This window comes from Agelaius tricolor, unplaced genomic scaffold, assembly GCF_023055355.1.
Source record: "Agelaius tricolor isolate 1412-34295 unplaced genomic scaffold, bAgeTri1.0.p SCAF_21, whole genome shotgun sequence".
NCBI lineage: Eukaryota > Metazoa > Chordata > Aves > Passeriformes > Icteridae > Agelaius > Agelaius tricolor.
The window spans coordinates 11,901,178-11,917,345 of NW_027269281.1; the positions used below are offsets into that span (position 1 = coordinate 11,901,178).

Sequence of the window (16,168 nt, forward strand, 5' to 3'; positions counted from 1 at the left end):
CACTCGCTCGGGAGCCGCGCCCACTGTTGCCACCATATATGGGAGAGATCCCTCCCTGCGGGAGGCAGGGCGAGCCCAGGGGGCGGGAGCGGCACCGCCCCCAAGGGGAGGAGCGGGGCTGAAGCCGAACAAAACGGCAGGGGAAACCGGAAGTTTATTGGCAGTCGACTTCCGACTCTGAAGAGAACCACAGCTCCCCAGACCGCCCTGCGGAGCCGACCAAGTCCAGCAGCGACTCGGAAGCAGAGAAAACAGAATCAATGCGGTTTCGGACGAAACCAAATAAAACTTTTAACACAGTCGGGAACCAGCCCCAATACGAACTCACCGATTGGGGTAAAATCAAAATCGAATGCGCGGGATGGGCACCCGTAGCATCGGTGCATGCCTTCCCGGTGAGAATCACAGGACCCCAGGGGAACCAGCAAAGAACATATACTCCCGTTAATTCCAAAGACATCCAGACAATAGTAAAAGCTATTTCAGAAAAAGGAATTAACTCAGGGGTGGTTTCCACTCTCGTGGATGGTCTTTTTAGCAATGATGATTTACTCCCTTTTGATATAGTGCAAATAAGCCGTATGCTTTTTGAGAGGGAGGGGACGTGCGGGATTCAGCCCCCTCCCGCTATGGATGCGAGACGGCCCATCTATGCCAACCCCTAGTGGGGCAGGGGATCTTCATACCCTATGCTCCCACAGGCAAAAGCACACAGAAAGGGAGAAACATGACCTACCCCAAAGCCTTGCCCACAAGGGTCACCGACGTCCCGACTGGCGATGAGGAAGCCTTCCAAATAGGCCGCTCAGCCAGGTCAGGCTCGGACCCAATCCTTCGCATGTTAGAAGCTACCTTTCTATCCCTGAATGAATCTAACCCTAACCTAACCGAGTCCTGCTGGCTTTGCTACGATGTTAAACCCCCCTTTTACGAAGGAGTCGCTTTAGATACCCCCTTCAGCTATTCCACAGCCGATGCCCCTCGCCAGTGCAGATGGGACACACCCCGCAAAAGAATTACCCTGAGTCAAGTCACAGGTCAGGGCAGATGCTTTGGCAATGCAACCCTAGCTAAGCAGAAAGGCGACGTCTGCACCGAAGTAGTTGAGCCCGACAGGAAGAATAATAAGTGGGTAGTCCCATCCGCATCTGGGATGTGAGTTTGCCAGAGATCTGGAGTGAGTCCCTGCGTGTTTCTTGCCAAATTCGATAACTCTAACGACTTTTGTGTTCAAGTTCTGATCGTCCCTAGGATCCTGTACCACTCAGACGAAGAGGTGTACCACCTTTTCGAAGAAAACAGTCGGCTCCACAAGAGAGAAATATTAACAGGTATAACTATCGCAATGCTGCTCGGCCTAGGGGCGGCTGGAACGGCAACAGGTGTCTCAGCCCTAGCAACTCAACACCAAGGACTGTCCCAGCTGCAGATGACCATCGATGAGGACCTGCAGAGGATCGAGAAATCCATTTCCTTTCTAGAAAAGTCAATCTCCTCGCTCTCAGAAGTGGTCCTGCAGAACAGGCGAGGACTGGATCTCCTGCTCATGCAGCAAGGAGGCCTGTGTGCTGCCTTGAAAGACGAATGTTGTTTCTACGCTGACCACACAGGAGTCGTTAGAGACTCCATGGCAGAACTCCGAAACAGACTGGCTCAGAGACAGAAAGACAGGGAAGCCCAACAGGGCTGGTTCGAATCCTGGTTCAATCAATCACCATGGCTAACCACCCTAATTTCTACCCTAATAGGTCCAATGGCAATGCTGCTTTTAGCTATTACCTTCGGGCCATGCCTGCTGAACAAGCTAGTCTCATTCGTTCAGGCCCGCCTAGAACGGGCTAGCATCCTGTTCGTGGGACAGCAACAATTACTGTGAATTCAACAAGGAACACTGCCAGTCACGAGAGACTTGCCTGGCAGAAACTTACTCAGGTTTCCCAAGACCCTTTTCCCTAGTCAGATCTCAACCTCCTACCTCATTTCAGTGCCTATGTATAGGACTACCTCATTCATTTGTGAAAGAGGGGGGGGAAGTGTGGTAGGTAAGGGACAGGCGTTCGGAAAATTACAGGAATCCTTCTGCCCCTCTCCCCATAGATAAAGATCACCCTTGGAATGTAGCCAAACAGGTAGCCCCCCTAACCTATGGATGCCAGTAACTTTCCACTCCATACTAACCCTAGAAAGTATAGCCAAACCCCTTTCTGACGTAGAGAAACCCCTTAGTCCATAAATACCCTTGAGACCCCTCAATAAAGGCCTTTAACCGTCCACCACATTGGTGTCAGCGTCTGTTATTGGCCCCGAGGGATCCCAGGAGGGGATCGCTGTGCTGGACTTCGAAACCAGGTCACTGCCGCCTTCCCAAGAAGGCAACATCGGACAGAGAGTCCAAGCTAACTGGGCTGTGGTTGGCCATTAATTGTAAACATCCAAGATGGGCCAATTACAGATGCACCTGTTGCATTCCACAGCAGCAGATAACCATTGTTTACATTTTGTTGCTGTAGCTTCTCAGCTTCTCAGCAGGAAAAATCCTAATGAAAGGATTTTCATGAAAAGATGTCTGCGACATGTCACCTGTTTTTATTTAGTTAAATTAGTTAAATTAAAAAGAAAAGTGTTTGTAATTTTCTCTTCTGGGCTCATGCAGAGGAAAGAACAAACACTTGACAGGTTATCTGTTGCCAATCAAACCTCAGTCAAGTGCTGGTGTGGAATGTAGAACATAAAATTCTATCATATCACTAAAACAACTTTACAATATAAGAAAATGCAAAAACAATGCAAAGAAATTCCAAGTCCAAACAGCTGAGTTTCAGGAAAAGTCCATGGACTGAAGATGTTCCTCTTTGACATCTCTAAAAGTCCCTTTTGGTCCTGAAACAGGCTTGCAGAATCCTGAAACAACAAATTCCTAAAGAAAAATCCATCAACAGTTATCAAAAATCCATTGGCAGTCATCAAACAATTTGAAACAATTTGCGAAAATTTCTGGAATGTGTTGGCCACAGCCCTTTATTGAACAACTGGGGCTGAAGCTAATTTTTGGCTCTTCAATGCTTTTGAGCTGCTGCCAGCTCTTTCCACCCTTTTCATTTAATTTAATTGTTTTTTGTTTTTTTTTTTTCAGAAAGAGCAGCAGTAGCAGACAGCCTGAGAGGCCCTGGGGCACCCTGGCCCTCTTGGAAGGATCAGGAACCCCAGACCTGGCCCACAAAACGGTGGCCCAGGACCTGATGGGGGCAGCGAAACTCCCAAGGCCAACAGGAGGCCAGGCAGCGGCCCTGGCCCAGGGAACCGATCCAAACAGCCCAGGCCTGGCCCACGAGGCAGGCTCTGTGTTGTCACAGACCAGCACCCCGCTGCCAATGCAATGGCAGCACGAGTGACCAAACGCTTCCTTCCCCCCGAACTACGGAGGCATGCCGGCAGTAGGGGAATAGAAGCTGTCCCGAGAATCTTCATCTCGGGTCTGGGAATGTTTTTTCCCCACAGCAAGCGAGCCATGATCGCTTCCCACTGTGCCCTCTGCCTCTGCAATGCAAATGCAAAAGGTGTTCCTCCCATCTGCCTCCCGGTACCACCCCCACCCCCTCTGGGCTGGGGACCAAAGGCAGAACCCCCAGGAGCCACCTCCCCCTCGCCGCTGGGGCACGCGAGGGGTGGCAGGGAGCTTTGCAACTCCCAAGGGGCAATCCCCAACCAAACACCCCCCAACCTGCCAAGAACGCTGAGCTTGAAAGCAGGCAGCTGGGCTGTGCCCGCACTCAGCTGCCGAGCCACGCCTCCTCCACGGAAGGAGAGGCCAGCCGCCGCAGCCACTGCTGCAGGGGCAAACGGCTCGGGACGGTCCGAGCTCGGACATGCGGCCAGTTCCAGGGCAGCCTCTGACGCAGACACGGAGGACGGAGTCCCCGAAGGCGTCAGAACTTCCGGGGTGGGCAGTGAGGGCAGCAGGGGTGCGCGGGAAAACGCCGCCGTTGTGTTGCTCGGCTCCGGGAGTGACAGAGCAGATGCGAGCTCTGCCCCTGCGGGAGGGGCTGGCGAGGACGGCACGGGGTCGGCAGCATCTTCTGCTCCTGGCTCTGAGATCAGCTGCGGAGGCGCAATCGCAGAATCCGGCGGAGTCTGCATGGGAGGCGGCGGGGGCGGCGCCCGGTCGCTGTAGTCGCCGTGTGCGTTGCATAGCAACACAGGCCCAGCTGCGGGAAGCAGTGTTTCAGAGGTCGGCCGCGCAGGCGCAGAAACCGACAGAGCCGCGGGCGGGGATGCCCGGAGACAAGGCTGCGGGGTGGGTTGAGGTGGCCCCGCGGGCCCGGAAGGCAGGACCTCGGAGACCGGTGCCGCCCACAGCTCTGGGCAGGGCGGGGTCCAGGAGGCCGGCCGGGGCGGTGCCTGCAGGGCTGCCAGGGGCAGTGCAGCCCACACAGACTCCCCTGAGAGCAAAGAGGGGGGGGGGGAAAAGCGGCCCTGTCTGAGCAGGCTCCGAAGACGCAGGAAATAAAACTTCTTCGGCTGCGGGCAAAATCTCACCCTCCTGCTGCGATTCAGGGGGGCTGGGAAGCAGCAGGTCGTCTTCTTCTAAAGGACCTTCTCCCGTGGGAATTGGGGGGAACGGGGCTTGCCCCCTGCAATCAGCAATCCACTGAAAGGACGCTGCTTTCTGTTTCAAAACCGGGAAAAGCGTCCTGAATGATGGATGAATCCGGGGGTACCCCAGTCCACGGTCCAAGACGGCTTCGAAAATTGATTCCATGCATTCCCATATGAACATATCAAGGGCATAGAGCACATTCGTAAAAAACCCATATAACTTTGCCCATCGAAAAAACTCATAGAAATGTCTCTCCACCATAGGAATTCTGTCCTCTTCACCCCATTTTTGCCAGAGGGCAATAAGTTTCTCCTCTGCGGGGGAGAATGGAACCTCCGCCTCAGTGGGAAGCCCCCACCACATTTGCAGCCACAATCTGCAAAGGGCAGCATCATCAGAGAGGGAAAAGCTAACAATACCTTATGACAGTGTCCAGCATGCTCTGGCCAGCTGCTTGGTGCTGCTAGGCTTTCCGAACATCTTCCCGGAGGCTTTTCAAAAGGTTCTCTTTGTGGTCAGCCTTGTCTGTGAACTCTGTCCAAATCAGGATGTTCAGTTCTTCAGCTCTTGGCTAGAATCCACTTCTGTGGTCACTTGTGAGGTGACCATCAACGCCACACACTCGGGGTTTACCCAAATGTAGCAATGCTCCTCTGGGGGTCTCACCAAGTGATGAATTTCTTCCTCATTCACTCGAGGGTCACCATCTGTGACAGTGTTCACAGGGGTTCTTGGATGAGGGAAGAGACGAGAATGTTGACTCCATGTTTCAGAAGGCTTGATTTATTATTTTATTATATATATATTACATTATAACTATACTAAAAGAAATAGAAGGGAAAGCTTCATCTCAGAAGGCTAGCTAAGCTAAGAATAGAATGGAATGAATAACAAAGGTTTGTGTCTCAGACAGAGAGTCCAAGCTAACTGGGCTGTGGTTGGCCATTAATTGTAAACATCCAAGATGGGCCAATCACAGACGCACCTGTTGCATTCCACAACAGCAGATAACCATTGTTTACATTTTGTTGCTGTAGCTTCTCAGCTTCTCAGCAGGAAAAATCCTAATGAAAGGATTTTCATGAAAAGATGTCTGCAACACCAAACAGAGTGGGGGAATTTTTTAAGCGTTGGGGCAATCTTGACCATGTGAGCTGGGCTTTGCGCCCACTTTTAGGGCTTTCCCATTCGAATGCAAAAATTTTCTGGCTGGCTTCGTGGATGGGGAGGCAAAAGAAGGCATCTTTTAGGTCTAAAATGGTAAACCAGCTTAGCTTAGGTGTTAGACAAGTTAATAAAGTATATGGATTGGCTACCACTGGATACAAATCTTCTGTTACTTTATTGACAGCCCTCAAATCCTGTACTATCCGGTATGACCCATCAGATTTCCAAACAGGTAAAATGGGAGTATTGAAATCAGATTTGCATTCTTTCAGTAACCCTAACCGCAGAAAATTTTCAATTATTGGGCTGATTCCTTCCCTGTCTTCTTTCTTTAGGGGATACTGCTTAATTCTCACTCATTGTGTCCCTTCCTTGAGTTTAATTACTATAGGGGAGGCGTTTTTCACCCTCCCTGGTACATCAGAGGCCCATACCCCGGGAAATACTTGACTTAGTATCTCTTCATCAATTTCATCTTTGATTTCAATAGCTGTTAAGGTTAAACTTAATACCTCTATGTACTTTTGATCATTCACCTCCAGAGTAACCTCTCCATTTTTGAATGTAATGGTTACTTGTAACTGCTCCAATAAATTTCTGCCTAAAAGTGCCTTTGGTAAATTGGGCATGTACAAGAATTTATGAATACCCCATTGTTTTCCCAATTTATACCTCAAAGGTTTGCAAAAATATGCCCTTTCAGACTGGCCAGTCGCCCCTTGCACTACAACATAATCATTTTCCACAGGTACTAAAGCTTTATTTAAAATTGAATATGTAGCCCCTGTATCAACCAAAAATTCCACCCTTTTCCCTTCTTTCCCCAGCCTCATTGTTATAACCAGTGGATCCACTGGGGTAGAATCCCCTGGTCCTCCTCAGTTGTTTTGTACGTGTGCAGCCACTTGTTGGTCACCTCGTCTCCGTTCTGGGCATTGATCTTTCCAGTGACCAGTTCTTTTGCAGATTGCACACTGGTTTCTGCCCAGCTGAGGTGGTCCTTATCTGGGTGGTCCCTGGTTGCGTTTTCTTTGCCTTTCCTCCTGTACCACTGCCACCAACTTTTTCATTCCTTGTTTATATCCTTCTTCCCGGTTACTAAATACCCTCCAGGCCTCCTCTAGCAAGACTTCGAGATTTCTCCCTTCTGGTCCCCGAATTTTCTGAAGTTTACGTCTAATATCTCCAGCAGACTGCCCCAAAAATGAATTAACTAGCTGATTCATCTCTATCTCAGACCCCGGATCCAATGATGTATGACGACGCATAGCATCCCTTAAACGCTCTAGAAACTCAGATGGAGTCTCAGAAGGCCCCTGCTTAAGGGAATATAAGGCAGACCAATTTATGGGTTTTGGAATAGCTCTTTCCACCCCTGTTGCTATCCACTCTTGATAATCTGCTAATTTCTTTACCTCTGCTGATACATTAGGATCCCATTCTGGGTCTTGGAGGAGAAAATATTCTTTTACATCTAGCTGCTTGCTCTCGCAGTAATCCTCTGCCAAAGTCCCTGCTGTCTTTAAGATCAGCTGTTTTTCCGTTTCAGTGAAAGCAACCAGTAGTAACTGGATGTCAGCCCAATCTGGATTGTGTGCTTGATGACATATCATAGATGTTTGGCATTAAGTATCGGATCAACACAATAATTCCTAGCAATCCTTTCCCATGCCTCTAAATCAAGAGTGGTAAATGGCACTTTAATCATTAATTTCCCTCCTTCTGGTCCCACTGCCTCTCGCAGAGGGGCCTGTAACTGCTTGCCTCCTAGTTCTAGATGCAACTGGACTGTCGGGGTGGGGGTGGATTCTAGTGGATGTGCCTTCCCAGCCTGAGTCCTCCTCCTTTTTGGGGAAGTCCCCTTCCTCTTCATCCTCATCCTCAACCTCCCTCCTCCTAGGAGGAGCTTTCATTCACTCAAATGTATCTCATTCTTGCTCCTCAGAATGATAAACTTTGTCTGATCTCATACACCGTTGTCCTATACTGCATGCTGAACAACAACGTTTGATTTGCCCTCTCTTTGCTTTGTTTTCCTTTTCAAGGGCCAAGACCAGTGGATCCGAGGGCGGTCTGATCCCTCAGTCCCTTTGCCATTCTTGGTGATTACTTAAAACAAAAAACATATCAGCTTACGAAACCTCATCCCATTTACCTTATTGTCTTAAAAACAACATTAACTGCAGTAAGGGATTATAATCTAAAGTTCCAGTGGGTGGTCACTTCGCTCCGTCCTCTAACCTGTACAATGGCCACCAGTATGTGCAATATTGGATTAGATCTTTTTTATTCTCAGAGCCCCCCCTACTGGTGACTTCCTTCCAGTGGGCCAAGATGCACCCCAAGGGGCTAGCCCGAGGAACTTCCTTGCTCTGGTTAGTTCCCATTAGCTCCTTCTCCTTGCTCTATCTCGCTTCCACCCAAACCTCTCTTCACAGAGCTTCACAGTAGTTTCCCATTCTTCCTCCCACACACAGCTCCAGGTGGCAGGTATCAGATGGGATTTCCCACACACAAGCTTTAAGATCTTAGGTTCTGAATCAGCTTGATCAGGAAACTTTAATTTACACTCGGGGCATGTGCCCTGACGCTTATTAGAACAGCAATACCAGCGTCTCTCACAAACTCTGCACTGCAATAATACCCACGCAGCGTGCCAGCCTCTTGATGCACCAAAGGCTCTCAGGAATTGTCCGCAGAGGCAGGCTATTCAGTTTATTACAGGGAACTCTAAATCCTCTACAGCAGGTTGTTCCCAGTCCAGACTTACTATAGTACCAGCTGAAGTCCGGTAAAGCCCCTCTAAATGAACTCGTTTGTCTCCTCTATCTATCCAATAATTCACAGGATTCACAAACTCCCAGGGGTCGAGTCCAAACCACTGGGGCAGAGGAACCCCTTGGGTTCATCTAGCCACGGTAAAAGGGTGCACAGTCTACACCACAATTCACCACCTTTACTCAATGAACGTCCTCACCCATGCTTCTCCACTACTTGCTCTACTTCTCTGCCGGGCGCTCCCTGCCCCCACAGCCTGCCCCAGCTGGTGCCTCAGGCCTCACTCGGCCCCTCCAGTCACGGGTAGAAACCCCCCCGCGCTGTAGATATACTCTCTTTTATACACCATGCACTTGCATGATTACAAACACAATGCATTAACCATACAGTGATAGAGTGTCCGGACACCACACACACACACACACACACAGAGGTTCACTCAACCCACCCCCAGGGTTGCTAGCGGCTGCTCTATCAGACAGTGAACCCCCGTCCCTGGTTTAGCCTCTCGATCGGCTGCAACCACAGGCTGAGCACTCAGACGTCTCTGAGTGACTTAGTCAGCAGTCCTATCTCTCTTTTCCCCCGGGGGTCCCTCAATACATACCGTATCTTCCGCAGGCCAGCAGGTCCTTGTCTGTCTCCGCAGGAGGCAAGCCGAGACGAGCGGAGCCCCTCAAGGGAAATCCCGGGGCTTGCCTAGGAGTCCGTCTGTTCTCCTCTGTCTCTGCGGGGACAGAGACGGTTCCTCCTGGCTGGCATCGCCAGAATGTTTTGCGGAGATAGCCAAAAACTCCACAACTTTGTGAAAGTTGTAAAGCCGGTATGTTTATTATTACAGAGCCGGACGGATGCGGAGATTACTCTCCTTAAAAGACATGCACACCTCTGGGAACTTCAGGTCCCTTTTTATCCCCCTCTCAAATACATATGCATACAGTTTCACAATAGGTTCATACATAGTCATTTTTATGAATTTTGCGTGACATTTGCCACTAGTTCTTCTTTATCAGAAAGAATTCCTAGGTCAGGTTGACCTGCTTTCACAGCAGTCTTTCTGTCTCTCTTTATCACCCTCTGTCTCCCCTCCTTATCTCTGTCCTTCATTGAATCCCTGAGCCTAGGCTTTGCAGTCAGGCTACAGACTACAGGCTTCAAACTACAGACTTAACTCAAAGATGTACATTTCACCTAAATCAAAATGGATTTCTACTCTGGAGAATTTCTACTCTGTCTCACCGCCAGCCATAGGGGAGCGGCTGATAAGAAACCCAAACAAAACTTTCACTCTTCAGAGCCAGTCTTGAAGGCACAGAACATAATATCCAGCATAAACAGAACACATGAATGGGGATACAAGCATCATAACGTCACCCTAGGACACTAGGATAGATAAAGCATTAAAAGAAAGATGTTGAGAAACACTGTAAAATTGATTGGGGAAAGAAATGAAAGGCTATTTACAGTCTTTTTTCATCTTTTTAAAATCAGTTTCTGTCTCTGTAATACCCTTGTGATCTCTCGTGTTAAGCCTAGGCCATTCAGCCCTCCATTGACCTCTAACTCAAGTCCACCACCTGCATCTCCCTTGGCACATGCAGAGAGCATTTCCTCAATATCTACTACTTCCCTCAGTGCAGCAAACACACCTACAGTTGGTAAGTGTGAGAGTCTGTCCAAAATATCCTTCATTTTTGCCTCACAATTGCCATGAAGTAAAGACCACCGAAAAATTAAAAACTGTTGAGCCAGTGGGGGGGAAAAATCATGTGCCTCTTAGCTCACTGTTTCCACAGGTGTTGTTTCCTATACGCCACACTGAATCTGAAGGGGCACCCTGCCCTTTCCTGAACAATGGACCTGGAATTTCTCCCCACCTCCTGGACTGGCTGGTTTGAGCTTTGGGGTGGTTCCTCTTCCAAGAGAAGACCCCTCTCGCCCGTCCTCAACCATCGTGACAGACAAGCAGAGATGTAGGCCTCTTCATCAAGGAACAGAGACAAGAAACCCCTGTGCAAGAAACCCCCCTCTCACCTTCTTCCAGAGACTGGGACTGAACCCCCCAACTCGGGGGAGGTGTGCATTGGGGGGGAGGAAAAGCTGCCCAGAGCAAGCACAGGTGCGAGCACTGGGCCATGAAAACAATAGTCCTTGCTTGTTGCCTGGCTTGAGTTTGTGTACCCCTATTCTTTCCCCCTGAAGACCTTTGTTTTGGCTGAGAAACTCATTCCCCCTTCCCCCAACGAAAGGTAGTATAACTGGGGTCCAGATCAGCCGTGCCTTTCGAGATCTCCCCAGACGTGGCCTGGTAAGCTTCGATGGCTGGACCTCGAAGGATAAAAGCAGCATCACGTTTGGTAGCTATACCCATTTCCACTCTTCTCCTCCCTCTTTTCCTTATCTTCTCCTTTTTCCCTGGTTCCCCCTCACCAACGCATTTCTGTTGTGGTTATTTCAATAAAACTGCATTGGTTGATTGTTACTGCAAATCTCCTGTGCCTTCATTGGTTCTTTTGCACTTTGAAATCACTCCTACGAACCACCGCATTACCCATCCACTAGGACGGGTCGCGACAGTGAGTTAACCATTTTAATTCACTTTAGAAATGGTAACATTCTGCCACTGAGTTCCACCTGTTAAAAACACCATTCCTTGGAGTTATCTGTTCCATATGTGAATTCAGTCTAGGTACTTCAAGCATTCTTTGCAATACCTGCTTCTAAATGACATGAGAGACAAGACAGTGGATTTGGCTAGATTGGACCATGATCCAATTATGGTATGTTCTCTAGTGAAATATTTTTCAAAATTAAAATATTTCATGAATTTGTATTTGGTGTGCTGTCTTTTCATCAAACACAATGTTATGTATTTGTTCAAAAGATGTCATTGTACATGTACAGAAATATTTTGGGATACTGATAAATTTGAATTAATATTAATGTTCCAAAACTGAGTTATTTTAATGTTATTTTTACTTTGTTATCCTGTAATTGCAGTTTCCAAAGAAATGAAACTAATGCATCTTTTTCTTCAAGTTAGTGAAGTATTATAAGCTAAACAGAGGTGTTTACTGAAAGCAAAACAACCAACCAAACAATAAAGATGAATATGAAAAGCAAATCAGTCTTCCTGTGCTGCCACTAATTTCAGAAGAAATACAAGGAAACTTGTGGGACAGGAGAGGGGGATTAGTTGTGGGGGGACATTTTAACTTGTTTCTGTAGTAGATTTGAAGTATTTAATTCCTGAACACTATTACCACTTTAGTCCCAAGTAAACTTAGACTCTTGCATTAATGCTCAGGTCTCCCCCTCCTGTTTGCACCAAGAACACTTCTTTTGATGCCCTGTTCATGGCCTGCCGCATGCATTGAAAAAGGCATGGCAAAAGGAGCAGAAGAATTACAAGCTCTACTAAAATATAAAAAGCTATCATTTAACAAAAGTTCTACAACATCACTGATTCCCACACCCATGAAGAAACCCAAAGTTCACAATCTTCTGTGGGCGAAGCACAAGGGTTGGAATCTCTGTGCAGTCCATGTCTGTGTGTCTTCTTCTCTGCTTGTGGAGTGGTCAGCGTTTTTTTGCACTTGATAGAGTTTCACATTCTTCACTGAAATCTACCTAGACTTTGTACCTGTTAAAACACAAACAAATCCACATCCCCATAGGGACTGGAGGATTTTCTCAAAATCCCAGAGGTGAAGAATGGGTCCTGATGTGAAAATAAAACATTGATCAGTTCTGTTTCAAACTCTATGTATATTGCATAGAGAAATGTAAGATAACAGTAATTAGGAATCAATCAAATAATACATATAATCAATAACACATACAAAATCATACAGTTACCAAGCATTACAACACTGAACTGTCATCCCAGAGTCTGCGACAGCTGATAAACCTTAAAACAACAGAGAATTGGAGAATTCATGTCCAGATTCATGTTTCTCCAAACTCCCCCTGAAAATAGGTTTAGCTGTCATATATGGTCAAATTGCCAAGTCAAAAGGACTTGAATACTTTTTGATGCAGAAAACATCTGGGCTGATTGTCACTCACTTCATTCAAGTAGAGCTAGAGATTGGCCAGAGCCCAAACTCTAATTGATGGATATCACTTAACGCATTTTAAAACAAGACTCTTAAAAATAACAATTATGAATAAGAAACCTTAGGGTTAAAAACCAATCAAACCATCAAATAATTGAATCCCTCCAAAATTTCTGTCAGGATAGAGATTCTTCAAACACCGCAAACTTCTTGAACTCTCTGCTGGAGTACCTCTGTAATAATAACTGAAGAAAACCACAAAACTGGCAATCTGGATTTAAAAGAAACCCAAAAACATATGAGTAGTTAAGAAATAAAAAAAACAAGATCCTGAAGCGGCATGTGTCTTATAGATGATCACACAAAGAGATAGTGAAACACATGAAAGCTGGCTATAAATACTACAATATCTTGATAATAATTCTTATCACAAAAATCGGAGAATTCTCATTATATAATCAACTTATCAACAGGAAGTGTTTGAAGGGGTTAAGACAACCTTTTTAAAATAGTCATATAACATTAACAACCATCATTATTTATCATTATTACTTATAAAAACCAAAAATAACAAAGGTTACAAACTCAATACCAACAATCCCTAAAACTCAGAACCATTGGAGAATCAGCTGATGACCCCACAGATAGGATCTAATTGATGTTCCCCAAATGCTCTGTCTTCAGACACATTTTGGATAATTGAATCATTACTAATACTTTTATCTTTATATGGTAGTTTCCCTCCCTGGGAGGCATTTTTCACAATAGAGGATTTCCATCGACATCATATTTGGAATAACCTTGATTTGCATTGATTTCCCTTTTTTCTGCATCTTGGGCAAAGGTCTGGTGCTTTCTCACTTTTCTCATGAAAATGAATTGGAATTCAGTAATACACAGTAGAAGAGTAATAAAAACAAGAAATGACAGATATATTGTAAAGAGCCATTTAGAAAATTCAACTCGTATAAAGCTTTATTCAACCAAATCATGAAGCTCCGCACTTGTAGCATTGTCTTCCAGAATTGTTGCTCTTTTGAAAGTTTGCAAAAACCCTTTCAAAGTTTTCACTTTGTGCTTTGAACATTCTCTCCATCCGTTCCTCCAACCCTTCCTCCACGATGGATGCAACATGTTGAGGTGTTCCCACCTTGCTGCATGCTTCCACCATCTCTGCCAGAGAAGGTTGGCCTGGGATTGCACTGATGACTTGTTTGCATTCCTGGTTAGCATTGGCAAATGCAAAGCTTTTATGTAGATGTGGTTTGACTGCCTCTTCAGCCACTTGTCTGTCCTCTGCATGATACGATCTGTGAATGAAGAGAAAGATTCTGAAGCGCCTTGCCTGATGTCTGTGTACATGGTGTCTTGAGTTCCTGCTGGTGCAACTTGCAAAATTGCCTTCCTCACTGCTTCCTTGATGTCATTCAACACCTCTCGTGGAAGTCTTTGTGCTTGTTGTGCTGGGTTGTCCTCAGGAGGATCACCTGCTAGCTGTGCCATGGTGAGAGCTGCATTGGGTCTGCCTTGATATCTGGCTTTCAGCTCACCAAGAGCTCTCCTCCATCTTGTGTCCCACACGAGGGCTTGTGTGTCTGTGAGAATCATTGACACAAGAGACCTGAGATCATATGGTGCTAAGTCATATATATTGAAAGTGCCTTTTGAAAGCTGTTTAAAATATGAAGATCCCAGTCCATTATCTCTGATGGCCTTGATTAGATCTTTGACTACTTCATGATCTAATCACTCCCATTTCAGATTCTGGCCCTGTGCATCATAATTCACAGGCATTGCAATGTGTCCTGTGCCAATCATAGGGTAATTTCTTTCTTTCGCTAGTTTCATCTTAATATCTGCCCAATCTATCATTGGAGGTGTCTGTGCTGTGGGTACCTGTGTCTCCTTGGGCACTTGCCTGTAGAGTGGAGCCAACTGTTGTGGCTGCTGCCATGCTGCAGTCTCCCCCATTTTGGGACTCACTGGCATCAATAGCATCTGTATCCCCTGCTGAGCTGTGCCTACTTCATTTCCAGGGAATGTTGACATTCCTGGAGTTGCCCTTGGTCCTGGCTGAGGAACAAGGATTTGAGATTCCTGAGCTGCTTGTGAACTCTGTAAGGATGAAGACTCAATAGTCATAAATGAAAGAGGAACACTTGCTTATGAGGAAAAAGCACGACTGCCTTGCATTGACTGAAAAACCTGTGGAGGCTGAGCCAACAACTCTGGACGGGATTCCAGGGTTGTGCCCATATACTGTAAAAGAAATTTAACAATGCCCTTTGGTATCAAGATTGACTGTTCCTGACTGGATGAGCCAGCATCAGTTGGAATCACCCAGGCTGGGACACCCTCTGAAGCAGAAGTACGTACTGTATCATCTTGTTGCTGCACTTCAGCAGGAATGTCCTGAGCCCCATGGTGTTCAGGAGCTGACAGATGCTCTGCTCGCTGTGCTGGAACCATTCCTTTTGAACTAGCTTTTCTTTTATATGAAACTGGAAAGAAGTGTTGCAGTGTTACAGTCCCGCCACTAGGTGGCGCTGTTGCCCAACCAGCTGGGGTCAGCTTTACAACCGGCTGTGATGGCTGCACGCTTTCACTAAAATTTTTTGTTTGCAGCTCTGGCAGGTTTTTGAGTGCCTCACATAACATCTGCTGTATTTGTGAGAAATTTCCAATTTGAGATTTTGACTGGGGCTGGGGCTGTGCTGATTGCTGTGCTGGTTGCTGGAACTGGCTGTGCACTTGCTGTGCTAGCTGTTGGGGCTGGCTGTGCTGTTGTTGCCATGGGAACTGTGATGTGGTGGTGCCTGGAGAAACATCTCCACTCTGACCATGCCCCGTCTCTGCCTGCGTGACCATGGGAGTGGGAAGGTCTCCGCCCTGGCCACGCCCCCCTCTCAGCCTGCTCTGGAGCAGCTGCGCCCTAGGACATGCCTTCCTCCTGCCCGCAACCGCCCCCCACGCTGCCCCGATCCCGTTCTGGGTCTGGTGTCTCCGCCCTGCTCTGATCCCCACCGGGGCTCGCCCCTGCTGGCTCCACGCCAACACCCGCACTCGGCAGCTGTGTATCCCACCCCACCAACACCTGCTGCGTCTGTGAAACTGGAAAAAAAGCCCCCAGTCTGACTTCCAGGTTTCATGTCATCAGCACGCGTCCGCCGCGTTCCACTGCCGGCACCATGCATGGGCCCGCTGCCGCTGCTGCTGGCACTGCTCATCCCTCTCCTGCTCAGCCCTACCCGGTCCCGCTCGGCCCTGCCCCCACCGTGGCCGAGCATGCCCTGGATGGCTGCTGACTGCCCGCTGCTGCGATCGCGTGCACCGCCACCGCCATTGCCGCGCGTGCTATTGCCATGTCTGTGACTCCCCCCCACTGCCTCTGTGGCCCCCCGCCTGCCTCTGCAACCCCCATTGAAATAAAAAGGGCAGGAGACTTTTTCTCCTTTTTATGCCTTTATTAAAAGTGATCAGCTCAAGGTTGGAGGTCTCAACAGGTCCACGGTCTCTCCGTCATCTCTCCAAGGGTGACTCGGAGGTGGGGGAATGTGCAGCTTTGTCC

The 16,168-nt window shown here is 47.6% G+C and overlaps 1 pseudogene; it reads left to right on the top strand.

The window, feature by feature from the left end:
• LOC139599008 (F-BAR domain only protein 2-like) overlaps positions 1–16,168 on the top strand; it is a 257,111-nt pseudogene that overhangs the window by 219,415 nt on the left and 21,528 nt on the right.